We start from the raw sequence: 6,426 nt of genomic DNA, 5'->3' as shown, positions 1-6,426 counted from the left end.
TTTGAATATCTGGGTTTTCCCTCTTCACAATGCAGAAAGACTGCATTTAATCAGTGGACACCACTCATTTTTATTACAACACACCTGTCATAATAGTTTTCTTTACTAAAGTAGAGGTTTATTATTATTCATTTTATTGCTAAAGGTACTGCATAGGTGTAAAACATTTATTTTGCAAGTGATAGCACTTGTATATCCTTAGAATGTAGCAGAAATGTGCAGAAAGTCGTTTGAATGCATTTTATTGAAGGGAAACAATAACAGTCTTGACATTTTTGGCAACATAGTGATATATTCTTATATACTGTACAATGAGGAATTCAACTACAAAATACTAGTCTTCTCCCATTTTTTTAACCATTGCCCCCACCCACAAGGTGTATAAACAACAACAACACATAAGAATAAAATAAGATAATAGATACAAAACATAAATGTGAAGAACATAAATCAATCAACTCTAAATAGCACATGTAGGACAGTATGTGTGTGTGCACGGAATTTGCTGATGTATTTATCACATGTGCAGCACATAGTATTTGTTTTACAGTCCTTCTTTGGGGGGCAGAATTGGCATGTCCTCCTCTTGCCTGCCCCAGCTGCAGCCTCAGGTGGATCAGGACAAGATTCAGCCCTCTGAACAGCTGCTGTGTGGGGGAGGCACTCCCTTCTTTGAATGTGTGGGGTTACAAGTACCTTTCCTAGCTGCTCCAGCAACACCCTCCTCTTATTCCGCTTGTCAGGCATCCATGTAGTGTTGATCTTGTTCCATATCACAAAGGCATTGTATGAGGACACATCAATGATGTGGGGCCAGCGGGCAGTCATCCTTCTGAAACTGTAAGTTCCAATCACCTTGTCCAGGTTGTCCACACCTCCTTTGTTGAGGTTGTAGTCCAGGATGATGACTGGGTCCCTGTCCTCACGATCACTGATATCAGCTGTTTTGTGCAGTGTGCTCAGGAGGACCACATTCTTGTTCCTCTTTGGTAAGAAACTAGAGTGGTGGTGGGGGTGAAGGCTTTGATGAGAAGGCCTCTCTCCCCCTTGTTGCGAGGAGTGCAGGGGGGGAGCTCAGGGTTGTTCTTTCTAACTGTGTCAATCATGGTGATTTTCCTTTTCAGGAGCTGGTGTTTGAGTTCAATCAGTAGCACACATAATCTCAATTTCTCATTGTGTGTGTGTCTGTGTGTTTTTGTGGTGTGTAAATGATTTTATAACTGCCGGGTCAAAAATGACCCTAAGACAATCTTTGTACCCTGGTGGTGTACAGCTTTCATGGAAATATGAACAAAGGCGACGTTTCACATTTTCTAATGTTGGGGTCACTCTACGAAAAGTAATCAAATTTAAAGTTGAAAAAAATCATTTAGGGTATTTTCTCTGCTGTTAAACATAGTGGCAGGTCATTTTTGACCCTTAAGACAACACAAGGGTTAAATGTCTTACTCACGTCGGCCTCGGAGAAGGAAAGCCCACAGTCCTCGGGAGCGTCCCACGTCGGTGGCACTGTGTTATCCTCAATGCGGGCGAAGAAGGTGTTTAGCTTGTCCGGGAGCAAGACGTCTGTGTCTGCGAGCAGGTTGTAGAAACATCTCAAGGATGAACAATGGAAACGGGATGCACCTGAGGATAATTTCAAGTCTCATAGCATAGGGTCTGAATACTAATGTAAATAAGGCATCTGGTGTTTGTTTTTTATACATTTGAAAAAATGTTATGGGGTATTGTGTGCAAATTCTGGAGAATTTATTTTTGAATCCATTTTAGAATAAGGCTGTAATGTAATAAAATGTGGAAAAAGAGAAGGGGTCTGAATACTTTCCGAATGCACTGTATACTCAGAAGCGGTAGATCGTTTGAACGCCTCCTGAGTCGGACTAGAAGTCCACTCCAAATACCTCTTCTCTGCCGGCGGCGTCTTGGAGCAACCTCTGGGATAAGATAAATTGCCTTGGAGGGCACGAACAAAGGATCGAATTTTGGAAAGTCGTGTTTCTGGCCGGAACACTGGTGAGTTACCGCCGCTCTGATATCCAAAAGTTATTTCCAGCTGTATGTAATAACATAAAAAACATTCTGGGCTAATAATGTCAACATTTTAAAATACTGCAAAGTTGCTTAGGAGCTAAAAGCAGAGTTGCCATGTCTGTCGGTTCCATGTCGCAAGTATGCGTACACAATTCCTGGAAGCTGAAAATGTCCCAGTTCTTCCATGGCCTGCATACTCACCAGACATATCACCCATTGAGCATGTTTGAAATGCCCTAGATCAACGTGTAGGCCAGTTCCCGCCAATATCCAGCATCTTCGCACAGCCATTGAAGAGGAGTGGTACAACATTCCACAGGTCACAATCAACATCCTGATCACCTCTATGAGAAGGAGATGTGTCGTGCTGCATGGGTCAAATGGTGGTCACACCAGATACTGACTGGTTTTCTGATCCACGCCCCTACTTTTTTTTTTTAAGGTACTGTATCTGTTACCAACAGATGCATATCTGTATTTCCAGTCATGTGAAATCCATAGATTAGGGCCTAATTTATTTATTTCAATTGACTGATTTCCTTAAAATCTTTTAAATTGTTGCACGTTGTTTTTATATTTTTGTTCAGTATTACCTAAGAGGGTGGAGAAGACATGAAAGAGGAGCAGGGTGTGTACACGGCTATGGACTGACGGCATTCAGGCAATTTATGGGCCTATCACACACCTTATTGGAGATTTAAGGACTCCTCATTTGCATTTTATACTGGAGGGGGTTTATGGGTAATGCAAATAGAGACCCCCGTTTCCTCCTTGTTTCCCTCCCGAAGCCCACCCACAACCCTTTCCATCTTCTCTTTCTCCCTCTCTCCTGATTAAGGTATCAAGCTCTTATTACACGCCTCATCTCCCATTCTGCTCCTCTCTATCTCTCTCTCCATCTCTTTATCTCTCTTCGCTCCACTCGCTCACTCTTTGCCCATCAGAGGCACTCTCAATGTTATAGCCATCCTTACCATAGACTATCATTAAAATGTTTAGCCATCCTTACCATAGACTATCATTAAAATGTTTAGCCATCCTTACCATAGACTATCATTAAAATGTTTAGCCATTCTTACCATAGACTATCATTAAAATGTTTAGCCATCCTTACCATAGACTATCATTAAAATGTTATAGCCATCCTTACCATAGACTATCATTAAAATGTTTAGCCATCCTTACCATAGACTATCATTAAAATGTTTAGCCATCCTTACCATAGACTATCATTAAAATGTTTAGCCATCCTTACCATAGACTATCATTAAAATGTTTAGCCATCCTTACCATAGACTATCATTAAAATGTTATAGCCATTCTTACCATAGACTATCATTAAAATGTTTAGCCATCCTTACCATAGACTATCATTAAAATGTTATAGCCATTCTTACCATAGACTATCATTAAAATGTTATAGCCATTCTTACCATAGACTATCATTAAAATGTTATAGCAATCCACTCTCAGTGTTACAATCACCCTGACATTCCTGTAGATCACGAGCATTCTGTATGTTACAGCCTTGCATACTCCTCCATAATGACATAGGTAACCAGGGAGGGGTTTGGTAGGGGGTAGTTCTATAACAGGGTGCTGCAGTAGTATAATGGCTGTTAGTTCTGGGTGCTAGAGTTAACTGACCAGGTAGAGGAGATATCAGATGGTCTCCAGTCATCCCTGGTCGTCTCCTTCACGTCAACATGGTCTAAAGATGAATATGCAAAATCCTAGTAAAGCGTCTTAGGGCCTCTTTAAATACACTACTTTGACAACACAAACTAGGTCTAAGAGAGAGATACATGTGTAAAGAGACGGACCTAGATTCAAATCTCTCTTTAAGAGGTAGTGTGGAAGACATCTACACCAGATACCCCCCTCTGACTGGTACAGTTTAAAGACAATAGAGCCCCACAGTTGAAGTGTCATAATACCCGTAAAAAAATCATTTTTACACCATTAATTTTTCCCATAGGGGGTTTTAGACTCACTTAAAATAAGGGCTGTGTTTCATGTTGGCTTACCCTGACGTTTTGATAACCGTGTAAATCTCTCTCGGACAAGACTTTTATCAATATATTACGCTCTATTTACTCACAGATTTGAAAATGCTAATTAGCATCAAAGTAGACATCGTGCAAAACTACAAATCCCTGCAAGCTCCTGCATGTCATCTCTAGCTGATACCTTTTCTACCAACTATTGTGTCAATTTAAAACTTGGACAAGACAGTTCACAGAATTGTCCATTAAAATAAATGTTGCCCATTTATTAATTACGACATTTAGCTAACATTAGATAGTTCATTCAGAGATTCTTACATTTGCCTTGATTTGGCTGTATCGTTCAGATCATCATGGCATTTGTAGTTATTTACAATAGCCACATTAGCAGCTAATTTGCATTTCATTTTTTGGTGGGTAATACAGCCAAATATATTAATAAGTCACCTTGTCCTAGAGAGATTTATACGGTTATCAAAATATCACGGTTGTGTGAGGTGGTGAAGCCTGCACCCAAATTAAATTGATCCTATCAGGCCCTGACTCTCCCATGCATTGATTGATTGGACCAATTCAACAGCTGTCGGGGAACTGAGGGAGAGAGCGGGTTAGGCTGATGTCATTTCCTGATCTGATTCCATTTCCAGTGCTACACCAGCCAAATCAGTGCTATTGTTGGCATAATTGACCTGTGCAGGGCACTGTGTAAATGACCTTGGTGCTGAGGACAGAGTTGACTGGCTGCTGAGCCAGCAGAAATGTATTTAACAGAAATAAGTGGGGGAGTGACTTTCAGTGGTTTCATCTTCATGCCACTAACATAGGCCACTTATGTGGTGGGCGAACTGACTGTTAGTTCTTAGTTCATCTTAGTTGAAAATGCATCATGGTTGGATATCTATGTTTGACTATCTGTCAGGTTCAGTCCATTTTCTTTTTAAACCACTACATGATGGCATTCCACATGAAAGATGTTAATAATGATGTTAAGTGATTTTCTAATTAAAGTGAGGGTCATAATTGTAATAGGTGACTAAAGCTTCCCATCAGCTGTCACCCTCGACTCTATCGAACATCCATTCCAGGAAAATCTGCGTCACCGGCAGAATGTAGTAGCCTAGGCCTACCACCAAACAGAAAAACACGACCTTACATCACCTCGTCTGGCAGACAGACTGGGTGTTTTTCACAACAGACCGCTTTCCCTCTAGTCTACGGGACAAGAATCCGGGATGAGGTGGCACGGGCAGGATTTTAGGTTCGGGCGGGAGCGTGATAGCCAGCTGGGCAGAGCGTTGTCTTCATCACTACGCACATCACCTGCTGCTGACGCACCAAGATTCAGGACCAATGACTCTGCGTCATTATAAAAATAAAAATATATAATATAACCATATTTGGGTCATGATTTTTCTGTTTTCTGTGTTGAGATGTGCTCTCTCTGCTCTCCCTCCCCTTCCTGCGTGGAACGTAGGCTATCTGTGCTCAAATACGCAATAGAGGAAGCATCCAACGGGTCATCTCCCCTTTTGCTCAGTCTGTGAAGGCAAATATACTCTTGCAGTACTGTTGTGAGCCTGGGCGCAGTAAAAATAGGCCAGTGTGCGCGCGCCTTACGTAACAATCTACGGAGCGCGCCGTGGGCTCTTGGTGCTTTCACGACAACTGGGAACTCTCTGACTTCCGAATTCTGTGCGTTCAAAGCAACTGGGAACTCTGACAAAAACGAGCTTCGACTGCGAAAAATCGGTTTGAACGTCATCCAAACTCTGAGCTCTAGAACGATGCCCGAGTTTCCTACTTTGATATCCGAGTTGGATGACCGTTCAAACCGATTTTTCCCAGTCGTAGCTCGTTTTTCCGAGTTCACAGTTGTCTTAAACTCACTGAAGTCGGAGATTTCCGAGTACCGAGTTCCCAGTTGTTTTGAACGCGGCATTTCTCTCACTCTCACACAGTTGTTTACAATTTCACTGTTTAATGACTCTTCTGTTGCCAAATTCGGTAAGAGAGGAAAAGAGGGAGAGGGCTCTCTGCCCATCATGGCGCAGGCATGAATGTAGGGTATTATCAGGGGACACAGGGGCAATATCGAGTGTTTCCTGCGTCAGAGGCTCTCCCGCTCTCCCTCCCAGCCTAGCTGTGTCACAGAGCTGCAGTCTCGTGATGCTTGTTTACTTCTGAAGTAGGAGGGCAGAGGCTGGGTACAGACTGGGAACAGTCACGCACCCTCCTCTCGCATGCGCCTCATCACGTTGTAAATCGCAGTTGATGCCAATTGACGTTCCGAGCATGGATAATCCATTGTAGAATCTACTAGATCATGCATCATGCCGTGTTTTTAGAATTGTGCTATAACTTGTGTAAAAAATTAATACGAATGCAAATA

Source organism: Salvelinus namaycush, chromosome 13, assembly GCF_016432855.1.
Source record: "Salvelinus namaycush isolate Seneca chromosome 13, SaNama_1.0, whole genome shotgun sequence".
Classification (NCBI taxonomy): Eukaryota; Metazoa; Chordata; class Actinopteri; order Salmoniformes; family Salmonidae; genus Salvelinus; species Salvelinus namaycush.
The sequence above is the reverse complement of the archived record's forward strand: the minus strand, read 5'-3'. Positions refer to the sequence as shown.